This window comes from Rhinoderma darwinii, chromosome 1, assembly GCF_050947455.1.
Source record: "Rhinoderma darwinii isolate aRhiDar2 chromosome 1, aRhiDar2.hap1, whole genome shotgun sequence".
Lineage (NCBI taxonomy): Eukaryota > Metazoa > Chordata > Amphibia > Anura > Rhinodermatidae > Rhinoderma > Rhinoderma darwinii.
Window position 1 is genome coordinate 651,293,173 of NC_134687.1, and position 16,207 is coordinate 651,309,379.

The 16,207-nt window shown below is 42.5% G+C and overlaps 1 pseudogene; it reads left to right on the forward strand.

Annotated features, from left to right (window-relative positions):
- LOC142677720 (uncharacterized) overlaps window positions 1–16,207 on the forward strand; it is a 55,150-nt pseudogene that overhangs the window by 21,493 nt on the left and 17,450 nt on the right.

Here is a 16,207-nt window from a genome sequence, read left to right on the forward strand (position 1 = left end):
GCCACGACCGGAAGCGAGGACTGCCCCACTTCCGCCTCCACATGCTGGAGCGCACATCCGGATACCCGACGCGTAGCGGGATTTCCGGGCATGCGCAGTGCATCACCAGAGACGGAGCGGGGACAGCGTCGCAACCCAGGTCGGATCCGGGCATGCGCACACATCGCACTGACAAGTTTACAGATCAAGTGAGTGAAGTAATGTTCATCTAGATGTAGTATGTCATGTGTATATCAACGATCATTTTTAGAGACATTAAAGGTATGTTAAATTAGAGTGTATGAATGCAAAGATAGAAACATAAAAATATAACGACATAAAGTGGCAGTGTAATGCTAAAAAACTATTTTAGAGCGGGGCATATAGCTGACCGTACTCAAAGTAAATATGTGAAGTGGAGATATGTGTAAAAAAGGGATTTTCTTGTATGTATATTTAATATAAGAGATAAGTAGAGTCTTACTGTACTTGGTACTTAGTTTAGATGGGGAAGTTGTTATCTACAGCACTCACGGACTGATCACCATACATAGTGGTTAGAAGACAATTTACAGAGATGACAGAAACTCGACAAGAGTATTACAACAAATACGTGAAAAATAAGACAATAGCGCAGACTATTGATATAAGAAGTGACCATATTATACAGTAAATTTATATTGTTCATGACAAAACAAGATACATTCTTCTAAGCCGATGTATCGATCCTATAATTAGTGCTGAATATTAGAAAACGTAAAAAAATAAAAATATATTGATAAAAATCAATCGAGAAGTGATATATGATACATATAGCAATAAAGATTCAAATTAATATCTAAAACAGTTACAGTCAACAAGAGGCCATTGTATAAAGTTTAATGCATACGTCCACTAATCTTAGTAACAAAAATTGAAGTGGAAAATACTAAGAACCTTCTAGACCCTCACACACTTGGGAGTCCAGATGACACATGTCTGCTCTTTCCCCACATTCTTGTCATATATATGAATACAAAGTCAAACTAAACAATACATTAGAGAGAATTAGCCACATAAAATGTCACTATATTACACGATCATATTATGCAGTACAATGGGTTAGGCATTCTTGTTATTCGGGTATTCTAGATGGTAGAGAAAGGATTAGGAACATCATTCACAGTCTTCGGGCAAAAAGACATACAGGAACATTTTTTGGAAACCTAAATAAAAGCAGACAGTTAGACAAAGTACAAGAAACAAAGTTAAAAGAATTTAAAAATAAGGAATGGCCGAGACTATAGAAATGGGACGAAGCTCAGGTTTTCGTTAAGGCCATGAGGTTTCATGGATCCGATCATCACGATCCATTTGCATTCCCTTTGTGACAGAATTTTCTTCACGTTGCCCCCTCTGATGCCACAGTGTATTTTATCAATGCCGACAGAGTTTTGGGGTTACAGTTGTGGTACTTTTTAAAGTGTCGAGGTAGGGTTTTGAGACTCAAAGGGTCATCAATTTCAGCTGCTTTAGCAATATCCCGTACATGCTCCCTAGTCCGGGTTCTTAGTTCCCTGGATGTGAGTCCAATATAAATTTTCTGGCAGCCACATGTGGCATAATACACCACATGTGTACTGCTACACGAGATATAGTCCCTGATCTCAAATTGTTTAAGTCCATCAGCTGACGCAAAATTAGTCGCTCGACATATATTGCTACATGCCTTGCAATCACCAAAGGGATAGCAACCCTTTTTTGGTCCACGGGAGCCAAATGGGCAGACCTGACGAGGTATGTAATGGCTTTTGACTAGAAAGTCCCTCAAGTTCTTGGCCCTCCTTGCCGTCATCATTGGCCTTTCTGGCAAGGTCCGAGCTAGTTGTGGCTCGGATCTTAAGATTGGCCAATGTTTATCCAATATTGCCCTCATCTGGTTCCATTGTCTGTTGTATGTAGAAATAAATCGTATTTCTGGATCGTTGGATTGATGCAATTTAGGTCTCAAGAGCTCATTTCGTGGTGTATTTCTTGCTCTCCCATATCCTGTTTTAATCACTCTATTACTGTACCCTCTCTCCCTAAATCTAATTTTTAGATCGTTGGATTGGTTTTCAAATAGGGTATTGGATGAACAGATCCGCCTGATCCTAAGGAATTGTCCAACCGGGATGGCTCTAATGGTGGATGGAGTGTGGGCTGATGAAGCATGCAGCAAAGAATTGACTGCCATAGGTTTGCGATACACATCAGTGTGCAAAAAGCCAGAGTCATCAGTAAATATTTGTATATCCAAAAATTCAATCCTCTGTTGGTGATATTTATATGTCAATCTGATGTTATATGGATTTATATTCAATTGCTGCATGAAATTCATCAGCCCAGACTCCGATCCTTGCCAGATAAAGAAAATATCATCTATGTATCGTAACCATAGATGCACATGGTCCGCGGCACAGGCGCCATCCCCATGAAAAATCTGCCTCTCCCAGAAGCCAAGAAACAGATTCGCATAGGATGGCGCACATGCCGCACCCATAGCTGTACCCTGTTGTTGCAGATAGTAACAATCCCTGAACACAAAAAAGTTGTGACTAAGGATAAATTTTAGCAATTCCAAAATCAAATCACATAAAGAACCATCCCGGTTGCCAGTCCCAAGGAAAAAGCGGACCGCCTCTATTCCATCATGATGTTTGTATAAAGTGACTCCACATCAGCTGAAACTAAATACATATCTGGTTCCACTTGGATCCCATTGATCCTACACAAGACGTCCGTCATGTCCTTAACAAAAGAAGGTAAATCGTTTACCAAAGTTTTTAGATAATAGTCGATAAATTTACATATCGGATCACATAATCCGTTAATCCCGGACACGATCGGACGTCCCGGGGTGTCAATGGGATCTTTGTGTATCTTTGGTAGGAGATATAATGTAGGGACCTTTGGATCAACAGTCATCAAACCATCATAGATCTTTTTTGGAATAACTCCTCGTTCAAGGGCCATATCAAGGATTGTCTGTAGTTCCTGTGAGAAGCGAACTAGGGGGCTTGAAGATAATTTCAAATAGGTCTGTCTATCGCGCAGTTGTCTAAATACTTCTTTTTCCGTTTGACCGTTGGCCAGATTACTATATTTCCCCCCTTGTCAGCGGCTTTAAAAACAACATCTTCCCAAGTTTGAAGTTCCTTAAAGGCATTTCTTTCATCTCTCGATATGTTATCATTTGTCCTAAATGTGGACAATTTCTTGAAATCATCCACAACCATTTTAGTGAAGATCTCTATCTGCGGACAAAGTGACAAAGGGGGAAATTTAGTAGATCTAGGCACAACTGTAGATGGAAACGTACCTGATGATTCAATAGTTTGTTCACGCAAAAGGTCTTCCAATGCTTTTAGAGCTTCTCTTTCTAATTCACTGGTGAACTCAACAGATGTATTGCTATGAAGTTTCTTAAGAACCAGTTTTCTCGAGAATAGATGCAAATCTTTCAAGGCTGTGAAGAAGTTAAAAGCATTGGTTGGTGAAAATGTCAGACCCTTCCCCAGAACATCACGTTGGGCATCAGAGAGGGCATGCGTGGAAAGGTTAATTACCTCCAGATTACTCCTTGATTTTTTGTCCCGCAGATGATTCGATATGTTCTTTCTTTTAGCCTGTCGCTCAAAGCGCCATCGTGGACCCTGAGTACTCTGGCTATTCCCAGGTTCTGGGATATTTCCAGTTTCCCTAAATCTAGGGGGGTCATCGGCCGAGTTTCGGGAGGAGACCGGGGAGGATCTGGAGTGGGAAATGCTCCCAGACCTTCCCTTGTTTCTATGCCATTTATACACACGCCCTTGCTGGTAATCATTGGTATCCCTCTGAAACTTGCCCGTTTTCACCGTAAAGATCTCCTTCTCCCATTTACCAAAATCTTTGTCAAGATCATCCGATAATTTATCTAATGCCATGGTGGAAAGGTCCATCCTAAGCCCCACTTGAATGTCCTCTATTTCTTTCTCAATTTGGCTCAGGCTAGTCTGATTGGAGCTAACAAGTAATTCCATGAAACCTCTAGAACAGTTGTCAGAGAGTTCCTCCCATTTATTTTTGAACACCTCATTATCCATTTCAAAGGAAGGGAAGACTTGCACCCTCAAACCCCGGGGGATGAGTTTTTTAGCCAAATATTTCTCTAAGAAGGCTTTATTCCACCAAATTTTTATTCTTTGGTGTAGTAATGACCTTAATTTTTTAATAGCTTCCCTACAGTCCCTGCCACTATCGTTTAAAAGCAAACTAGAGTCCTCCTTAAAGATTTCATCAAGTTGTGCGAGCCATGATTGGTCACGGACTCTGAAATCCATTTGATGCAAAGAGCCAACAGCTGTGAACAACACAGAATAAATAGTAATCAATATATGCACTCCAAAAGCATTGGTGCTACGGGCTAGGTCTAAATCAAAGACCGACCTCCCATATGTAGTCAAATAGGCAACTCTTTTTAAGTATATCAAAAACACAGAAGAAAGAGAGCTTGTAACCAGAGAAATATATCAAACGTACAAAATTTATTAATAACATATACAAGAATACATTTATATAAAAAATATATGTATATGATACAATATATTGAAAGGACGAGACTCTAGAAAAAAGTTTCAGGAAGTAGATATCGGAATTATCAATATACAGATTGGGTTGGCTGTATTGTCACAGAAGCAAAATCTCTCAGATATGTTAGGGAAATCCCTCTTATAAAACGTAGTCAAGTAACATAGCCTCAATATAGAGAGGCATAATTGTATAGATCTACATACTAAGTATAACACATAAATTCCATATATCTAACTACAATAGTTACTGGGAGAGAGAATGCATTGGACAAGGCTTACCCATGTTGTGTTGAGGTAGTAGTCCGATACGTGCTCCAGCACAAAAGCCCCAACGCGCATTTCGCAATAGTGTTGCTTCCTCAGGGGCAGATGTGTGTCTATGTCCTGTGTCTAAGGGCCCTTTATACTATGTGACTCAACAAGAGACAGCCGATGATTATCGACGCATGCCCAGAGCCACTTCCGCCTCCACATGCTGGAGCGCACATCCGGATACCCGACGCGTAGCGGGATTTCCGGGCATTACACTGCCACTTTATGTCGTTATATTTTTATGTTTCTATCTTTGCATTCATACACTCTAATTTAACATACCTTTAATGTCTCTAAAAATGATCGTTGATATACACATGACATACTACATCTAGATGAACATTACTTCACTCACTTGATCTGTAAACTTGTCAGTGCGATGTGTGCGCATGCCCGGATCCGACCTGGGTTGCGACGCTGTCCCCGCTCCGTCTCTGGTGATGCACTGCGCATGCCCGGAAATCCCGCTACGCGTCGCGTATCCGGATGTGCGCTCCAGCATGTGGAGGCGGAAGTGGGGCAGTCCTCGCTTCCGGTCGTGGCTCTGGGCATGCGCCGATAATCATCGGCTGTCTCTTGTTGGCATCCCACCCCTTCCCTTCCTTTCTCTACAACCATAGGCATAGTGATGGTTGTGCAGGACTGGGTGGTCTTCTATAGCAGTAAACCTACGTGGGAAAATTATAACAATGATGAGACCGTTTCCTGGGCAAATATATCAACAGAGATACAACACAAGTAAATTATCAACATATTGCGATAGACAAGTGGTGGAGTGTTTGGGGGACCACCTATCCAACAGCTCTTTCATTGCACGGATGACAATATCAGGGGAATGTGCTGCACCCTGAGGAAACACCATCCAAACATACTATTTGTCTCTGTGTGTAAAGGCAAAATATTATTAACAATCCAGAGACCGGATAGAGAAAAAAACGGATATTATAGAGAGACACAATGGGAGTTATCAGTTTATTACCTGATAACTTATCAATCTATCATTTATGCAGACCATGTTAGTTAAATATTTCAACAGAGAGCGAGAGCAGCAGCAGCAGCTCTCTACATTCCTTCCAGCATGCTCATACACTGCATTCAGCAGCAGCTCTCTACATTCCTTCTAACATGCTCATACACTGCATTCAGCAGCAGCTCTCTACCTTCCTTCCAGCATGCTCATACACTGCATTCAGCAGCAGCATTCTACATTCCTTCTAACATGCTCATACACTGCATTCAGCAGCAGCTCTCTACCTTCCTTCCAGCATGCTCATACACTGCATTCAGCAGCAGCATTCTACATTCCTTCCAGCATGCTCATACACTGCATTCAGCAGCAGCTCTCTACCTTCCTTCTAACATGCTCATACACTGCATTCAGCAGCAGCTCTCTACATTCCTTCCAGCATGCTCATACACTGCATTCAGCTGTGCCCTCAGCCCCCACCTTTTCTCTTAGCTCTATAAGCTTCAGCGAGCCAAAAATGCTATAATGAAACTCAATTTCTGCTATATTCATAACTCTAAAACCTGATAGATACGGTACATAAAAACAACAACAAAACTGTCTTTTTACACAACCTTACACTTCAGTTCATTAGCCGTATTAGCAAATGAAAGCCGATATAGCCAAGTATGGAAAACAAGATAATTTGGAACACAGTTTGAAGTATAATCATCAGCCATCCGGCTATTCCCGTAAATCAATTAGCTGGATTGAAGAAAGAAAGAAAAGGTACCTTTCTCATTGTTTCTTGAACTCCAACAATTTAGTACAAATTTAAAGCTTTCTCTAATCACCTAGACTTAATCACATTGGAGATATCTACATTAGTGTAACCAAAAGTCATCCAACCTTCTTTTACTTGCTGTAACTCACCAACTGGATATATTCCCCTGTTGTAGGCTTTGGCATTCTGCTTATCATGGTTAGTAGATCATCATCATCATCATCGTGTTAGGCGACATACAATACATAGGTGAAGCATGTACGGTTATATTTGCTGTAAAAGCATCACTCTAATATTTGTGTTAACTAAATCCAACCATTTATAATACATTTTCTTTTCTACATCATTTTTACAATACAGAGCTATAGTTTTCAGCACTTTAATATCTAGAGTACTCCCAAATGTGGGGCTGAAAGCACAGTTCTCCACCCGTTCCACATTTTGTATACTTTCTTACCATGTGCCTAGATCATTATGATTATACGACTTCCTTCTGGATATGCCACACACCTTGTCCCCTGCGGTGGGTTTTTTCCATAACCCCAAATTTCACTCTCTACAGAAGTCCCAAACTACAGGGACACAATATGGATCTTGTCAGACCACCTTTAATAGGCAATATCATCGTACTAAGTCTTAGTACTACATGTCACATTTTGCATACTTCTTACCATGTGCCTAGATCATTATGATCATATGGCTTCCTCCGCTCCTAGTCCTTGCTTCTGAACGCATATCCGGAAGCCGCGACCGGAAGTAGTCCGCTTACTGTCCGGCCGCGGCTTCCGGCCCACATGAAAATGGCGCCGGATGTAGCTCGGCCGCAGACCTTCCTTTTGGACTGTGTGGGAGCGGCGCATGCGCCGTTCCCACACAGACGGCGTACACCATAGTGAATGGAACGGCTCCCGTTCGCATTCTCTATGGGGATGTATGTGCCGTATTCCATCTCTGTATGTGTCGTTAATCGACACATACAGAGATGAAAAAAAAATGGCAGCCCCCATAGTAAGGTAAAAGTAAAACACAAATAAAATGTATTTTAATAACACACTAAAAGGTAATTTTATATATAAAAAAAAATAAAATTTCGCGACACCTGTCCTTTAATTTATTACATACAATGGTTAGTTGAACAGATGGAATTCCTATGACTCCCTGTCTGGTAACTCACACAATAGAATCAGTCACTTCTGTTCTCCCACAGAGACACGTCATCGTTCTCCATGTTAATACATTAGTAAAAAGTTAAATTTGTTAATTTTTTCCTACACACTCACCAATATTTACAAGTATTATGCTGATCTGTCATATACTTATTGTTCCTGGGTGTTTTTAACACTATTTTTCTTACAAATTTGTCCTGGTAACAGTTTTACCTAGGACCACACCTAATTGGACTCCCTTATACACACAGGGTTTTATGTATTTAAGGGCGGATTCACACGACCGTGAATTGCGTCCGTGCAGTCCGCGTGGTTTTCACGCGGCTCGCATGGACCAATATAAGTCTATGGGGCGGTACAGACAGTCAGTGCTTTTTGCTCAGCGTTTGTCCGCTGCGTAAAAAGCGCGACGTTCAATATCTGGCCGTATTTCGCGCATCACGCACCCATTGAAGTCAATGGGAGCGTGAAAACCACGCAGGTCGCACGGAAGCACTTCCGTGCGAACTGCCTGTTTCGTGCAACAGCTGTCAAAAGGATGAATGAAAACAAAAGCACCACGTGCCTTTCTCTTTACAAACATCCAAATGGCGTATCATAATGATGGCGGCTGTGCGAAAAGCACGCAGCCGCGCATCATATGATGCTGCCTCACGGAGCAGGTAAGTGGCTTTTGCGCAGGCAAAACGCCGCGTGTTTTGCGTGCGCAAAAATGCCACGTTCGTCTGAATCAGCCCTAACCCTCATACATTCATTCTTCACAGTCAAGGAGTCTCATATATGTTTCATATCATACATTCATGGAAGCATAAACCTATACACATCATTACCCTGCACAGCACAATTCAGACACTTACAAAGACAAGCAGCTGTTCCCCTCATATCTCAATCATTCAATGCTTATTATCCTATTATTTTACTCTGTAAGTATTCTTCTCATATATGTTTAATCTTTAACCATCTCTTGTTTCAACTTTCCACAAACCATTCTATTCATCACATGCAAAGGACCATCTTATGGCTGCCAGCCTTTTCAACAATTCTTCTCTCATATCAACTTACTCTGTAACCTCCTGTAATCACTTACTTTGTCATTTAAAGTATCCCAATTAACGAGTTAACACCTGGCCATACACAATTCCTTATTCAACTTTTTCTTTTTTTAAGAAATAATCGTAATACTCTATAATCCTTAAAGGGAATGTGTTGCCAGCAAAACATGTTTTTTTTTTTTTTAAATTAAACATTTAGTGTGTAGGTGATTAAACATTGTTCACATTTTTTTAATTTTTTTCACGAGTCAGGAAATATTATAAATTTGATTCTAATTTATAATATTTCCCATTGCTGGTCACTAGATGGAGCTATTCCCAAAATTGCAGCATTGCATGTGGTAAAGCAACCACATTGCTTTATGCTGCAAAATTGGGAAAAAAACACTCGCTCTAGTGAGCTCTGAGAATCCCCCCCTCCTTTATCCTGGCTAGTGCCGGGATAAACGAGGGGTTTGAACGGTCTAACCTCCTACACTGTGTGTCGCCTTTTTTTGAGCTAACACACAGTGTAGTAGGTTTACATACAGTAGTAAACAAACACGAACATACATAGAAATCTCTTACCTGCTCCTGCCGCCGCGGCTCCCTCCGGCCCGTCAGCTCCGTCTGCTGCCGCTGGTCCAAGTGCACAAGTCCGGAAGCCGCGACCGGAAGTAGTAATCTTACTGTCCGGCCGCGACTTCCGGTCCACAGGAAAATGGCGCCGGACGGCGCGCATTTCAAATTGGACTGTGTGGGAGCGGCGCATGCGCAGTTCCCACACAGACGGCGTACACAGAAGTGGACGGGACGGGACCCGTTCGCAGTCCCTATGGGACTGTGGCTGCCGTACTCCATGTCTGTATGTGTCGTTAATCGACACATACAGAAATGGAAAAAAAAATGGCAGCCCCCATAGGGAAGAAAAAGTGTAAAAATAAGAAAAAGTAAAACACAAACACACAAATAAATATAAACGTTTTTAATAAAGCAGTAACATCTTTAACATATTAAAAAAAAAATTGTGATGACACTGTTCCTTTAAAGGACAAGCGTCACGAAAAAAAAAAAATTTGATATCAATTTGCATTTAGTGTTTTATTATAAAATCTTTTATTTATGTGTGTGTTTTGTGTTTTACTTTTTTATATTTTTTAACTTTTTCTTCTCTATGGGGGCTGCCATTTTTTTTGCCATCCCTGTATGTGTCGATTAACGACACATACAGTGATGGAATACGGCACCCATATCCCCATAGAGAATTCGAACGGGAGCCGTTCCATCCACTATAGCGTACGGGGTCAGGTAAGTTAGGTCTGTGTATGTACGTGTTTTAGTGTGTGATTACTACTGTATGTAAACCTACTACACTGTGTTAGCTCAAAAAATGGCGACACACAGTGTAGGAGGTTTGACCGTTCAATCCCCTCCTTTCTCCTGCCACTAGCCAGGAGAAAGGAGGGGGGATTCTGTGAGCTCACTAGAGCGAGTGAGTATTCCCAAATTTTGCAGCATAAAGCAATGTGGTTGCTTTATTACATGCAATGCTGCAATTTTGGGAATTGCTCCATCTAGTGACCAGCACTGGGAAATGTTATAAATTAGAATCTAATTTATAATATTTCCTGACTCGTGAAAAAATTAAAAAAATTTGGACAGTGTTTAAGCATTCATACACTAACTGTTTAACTAGCGACACATTCCTTTTAATCTATGGGAGATCCTCCAAATCTCCAAGTACTTTATCTTTTACGTGCTGCACAGAGTTATTGATTACCTGTATCCTTCTCACATAGACTATGGACTTCTAACCTCAATAATCGTTATTCTCAGGTTTTTATATTAAGACCTGTGCTTAATATAACTAAGACCCAGTCTTTTTTTTAAATCAAACAAGTTTTTATTGATAATACAACATCTGTTATACAGCCTTTACATTTCCGACAATAAATAACTGAAAGAAATAACATAGCATCTCTTGATTAATGCGAAAGCCCTTCAAGTACATTATGACATGTATACAGCATCTTTGGTTGCATCTCCACATGCGTCCCCCTCCCTTCCCCTATCAACTTAACTCCCCCCCCCCCCCCCCCCGCAGTACCCCCTTTTTTTCCTGATTCGTCAAACCACTCCTCCTCCTTCATGCTTCCTGCATAGTAAACAGATATTCCACCATACCTTGACCATATACGTGTGTCAGCCCCCCTCCAAATCTCATCTAGTGAGCTGCATTACCATAGGCGTGTACCCATTTACCCCATTGTTTCTCATGCTTATGAATTGCCCCTCTTTTCAGATATATCCGATGTTCCAGTGATACTGTGTGGTTAACATATCCAACCAGCTCAGACACCTCCGGGGGATCCGCCTGCAGCCAATATTTTGCAATTAGTTTCCTAGCGTGATACAAAACCTTTTTAATAGACAGTAATTCCACTCCATCCCCTCCTTCCTCCCCAATACAGCCCAGTAAAAAGATTTTAGGTTCCAGTGGGAAATCTCTACCATATACTCTAGACACCATTCCTTTAACTTCCTTCCAATAGCCATCTAGCAGCGGGCAGCTCCAAAACATGTTTTATGTCCGCCCCATCAAACATACACCTGGGACACTCCTTAGTTGATCTAAGTCGCATTTGCCATAGCACCTTAGGCGTCCTATACACCGTATGTAATAGAAAAAGTTGTGACCTCCTGTGTGCTACACTAATAGAGAGTATTTTAGATGATCCAAGTATCTCCTCCCATTCTTCATCCACTATAGTCCCTACATCCTCTTCCCATTTACGTCTGATCTCCACCAGTGGATCTCCTAGGAATCTGGAGAGTAGCGTACTATATAGCACCGAAATAATCCCTTTAGTGTCTTTTGCCCCCAGTACCTGCTCCATCCCTCCCATGGTGGAACAGCTCAAGTCCACCAGTCTCTCTTGAGCCTGCGCCGCATGCCTTAACTGAAGATATTGGTAGAACAGCCGGTGTGAGAGTCCAAACTCCTCCTGTATTTGAGCAAAGAGCTTAAAGAGGCTCTGTCACCAGATTTTGCAACCCCTATCTGCTATTGCAGCAGATAGGCGCTGCAATGTAGATTACAGTAACGTTTTTATTTTTTAAAAACGAGCATTTTTGGCCAAGTTATGACCATTTTTGTATTTATGCAAATGAGGCTTGCAAAAGTCCAAGTGGGTGTGTTTAAAGTAAAAGTCCAAGTGGGCGTGTATTATGTGTGTACATCGGGGCGTTTTTACTACTTTTACTAGCTGGGCGTTCTGACGAGAAGTATCATCCACTTCTCTTCAGAATGCCCAGCTTCTGGCAGTGCAGACACAGCCGTGTTCTCGAGAGATCATGCTGTGACGTCACTCACAGGTCCTGCATAGTGTCAGACGAGCGAGGACACATCGGCACCAGAGGCTACAGTTGATTCTGCATCAGCAGGTAAGTAGCTACATCGACTTACCTGCAAACGCCGATGCTGCTGCAGAATCATCTGTAGCCTCTGGTGCCGATGTGTCCTCGCTCGTCTGACACGATGCAGGACCTGTGAGTGACGTCACAGCGTGATCTCTCGAGAACACGGCTGTGTCTGCACTGCCAGAAGCTGGGCGTTGTGAAGAGAAGTGGATGATACTTCTCGTCAGAACGCCCAGCTAGTAAAAGAAGTAAAAACGCCCCGATGTACGCACATAATACACGCCCAGTTGTACTTTTACTTTTCAACACGCCCAGTTGTACTTTTGCAAACCTCATTTGCATAAATACAAAAATGGTTATAACTTGGCCAAAAATGCTCGTTTTTTAAAAATAAAAACGTTACTGTAATCTACATTGCAGCGCCGATCTGCTGCAATAGCAGATAGGGGTTGCAAAATCTGGTGACAGAGCCTCTTTAAGAGTACCTCCGTCATACAACTGGTGTACATATCTGATCCCTGCTTGTTCCCAATCCTGAAATCCTTCCAGACTATTAAATTCCCATAGATATGGATTGTCCCATAAAAGCATATAATTGGAGCATCCTGTAACCCCCAATAATTCCTTACTTTCCCACCAAACTCTATGTATTAATAGCAAAGTCGGTTTCCCTCTCGCCTCCCTCCTTAATTTATGAGATTCCATGGCCTCTAGTACATCCGTTCTCTGACCCAAATAGTACACCAGTTTCCCACTAGAATCCAACTCCTCCCTATTCTTCCAGCCCTTAAAGTGTTGTAGTTGAGCCGCTAGATAATATATCCATGCATTCGGGATAGCTAACCCTCCCTGTTCCACTGGTAGTTGTAGCTTTTCCATTTTTATCCTGGGGATCCCTCTTTTCCACACCAAGTCCCTAAACAAATTATGTATTCTCCTGAACCAGTATTTAGGCAACCACACTGGGGCATTATGCACCACATAAAGAACCTGGGGCATCAGAATCATTTTGATGAGATTTGCTCGACCCAGCGCTGACAGCGGTAACCCCAGCCATACTTTGGTCTTATCCGTTAATTTGTTCAATAATGGTATCACATTCAACTCAATAAAGTCCTGCACCCTCGCCGATATCGTAATTCCCAGGTACTTAAATTTCTGTACACACGGTACCTCAATTCCTCCAATCACCAACGGCGTATCCACTGGCTGGAGTGGCAACAACACCGACTTATTCCAATTAATTTTTAGCCCTGAAAATCTACCAAACCGCTCCAATACATTCATTATCACTGGCAATGAATAATCTATCTCCCAGGAACATCAAGATATCGTCCGCATATAATGCTATGCGCTCCTCCAGCTCCCCACAACGAAACCCTTCTATCCCCGGATGTTGTCTTACCATATTTGCTAGGGGTTCAATTGCCAGCGCAAATAGCAGCGGCGAAAGTGGGCATCCCTGTCGTGTCCCCCTCTCTAGCCTGAAAGAGTCTGACATTCTTCCATTTGCTCTAATCCTAGCTACCGGTTCCTTATATAATAATTGTACCCATTTTATAAATTTCCTTCCAAAGCCGATCCGCTCCAAGACAGCCCACAGATACCCCCATTCCACACTATCAAACGCCTTGGCGGCATCCAAAGACAGCACTGCTCTACACCGCACATCCGGAGCATCTGTCTGGAAATTCAAGAAAAGTCTACGTAGATTAACTGCTGTAGAGCGCGATGGCATGAATCCCGACTGATCCATCCCCACAATTTTAGTCACTACTCGCGACAACCTATTAGCCAGTATTTTAGCTAAAATTTTAATGTCTGTGGTTAACAGAGATATCGGTCTGTAAGAGTCATGTTGCGTCCGGTCTTTCCCATCTTTGGGAATTACGACTATAGCGGCTTCGTACATCGTCTGCGGTAAGCGCCCCCTGGCGAAACTATCCTGGAACACCTCCAGTAACTCCGGCAAAACCGTCCCTCCATATGTTTTATACAATTCAGTGGGTATACCATCTATCCCTGGAGCCTTTTCATTTGCCATAGAACTTACCGCTTCCTGTATTTCCTCTAAAGTAATTGACTCCTCCAACCCCTCTCTCTCCTCCTCCCCCAGAGTAACCCATGTTATTTCTGCCAGATATTCTGACAGCAGATCCTCCGAATAGTCCACCTTAGTGCGATACAGTTCTGTGTAAAATGATGTCAACACCCCTAATATATCCCCTGTTTCTCCAACCAGAGTCCCATTTGCTGTCTGTAACTGGTGAATGAATGCACTCTCCCGCGTCGGCCGTGCAATATTCGCTAACAGTCTGCCCGCCATTTCGCCCTCCTCATAGTATTTTTGTTGTAAAAACAATCTTTTATTAGCTGCTTGTTCCAGCTGATGTTCCCTAAGCAATTTTTGAGCAACCTTCCATTGGGCTAGTGTTTCCGCAGTATTATTAGTGACGTGACTCTCCTCTGTTACTGTGACCCTATCTATCAGATGTTGACCCACTTGTCGTGACTTAGTTTTAATGAGCGTGATCTCCCGTATATACACTCCCCTTATATTGGCCTTCATAGCATCCCATAAAATATCCGTAGGGACCGTACCCTTATTGAACTCAAAGTATTCTCGCAGACTCATATTTATTATCTCCTCTCCCACCAATCGTATCCAGAACGGATTTAACCTCCAGTGCATTCTCAAACCCCCCATCTGCGAACATGTTCGGATCTTAAGTAGCATCGGAGAGTGATCAGACAGTGATCGTGGTAAGTATTCCACCCCTTCCACACATTCCATCCCCATTCCATTATTAAACATTAGGTCTATTCGGGATAATGATCCATATGTAGATGATACACACGAGTATTGCGTAGTAGAGGGCCATTTTGCCCGCCAAATATCCGTAAACCCAACTTCCATCATGTACTTTCCAAATCTCGTCGGGCGACATCCCCCACCCCCCCCCTTTTGGAAATTTATCCCACCCTTTATTCATTATGTTGTTGAAGTCTCCCATCAATATAGTCGGTATCATAGGCCACCCAGCCAGTTTCTCCAGCACCTCTCTTATCGGACCCACAGAGTACGGGGGAGGCACATATAACACCACAATTATACATTCCCAGTTAAACACTTTACAATGCACCCCAACATATCTACCTTCCCTATCTTTAAAGGAATCTATACAGCTAAACGGTACATCCCTATGGATCAGGAGACTAACCCCCCTTGAGTATGTAGAATGAAAGGAATGGAAGCTGTGCCGGATCCAAACCCTATGCGCCTGTTGCACCGTGTCAGTAGTAAGATGAGTTTCCTGTAAGCCCATCACCCCAGCAGACTGCCCCTTCAGGTAGTCAAAGATAGCTCGCCTTTTAGTTACCTCCCCCATACCTCTCACATTCCAGGACAGAAGATTTACCCTACCCCCCATCTGAACATTTCTTGCATTTGACAGTGGCTATTTCCGTTACTCCCAGTGACAATCAGAGCGTACTGCGTTTCAAACTCCCTGTCCCTCCCAAACATCCCCCCTCCCACCACCCTATCCCACTCAGCTTTCCATAAACATACCCTCCTCAGAGGGCCCGGGCTGATGAAGAAAACTTCACCACTATGACCATACAGCTTCCCATTCACATTGTAGAAATCCATCCGTTTCCACAATTTAACCTTAAAAACCAAGAACCTCCCGCCACCTTCTCCTCAATAAACAAGTAGCATTTTTATGACTCCTATATCCAATTCTGCCCTTGAACTGACAGCATTTTTCCTCTCCTCCCGCCAACAATGATATATAGACATCATCTCAACAAAAAACCCATCATACAAATGTAGAAAACAGTGGCTTATTCTCCTGTGCGATTCATCTTCCTCCCGCCATAGCAGAGTCCCAACTTCATCCATCCACCTGCTGATCACACCGCCGCTTCCTCCGGATCATGCCGTAGGCGAACCTCGTGACTGTCCAGCCATCGTAACG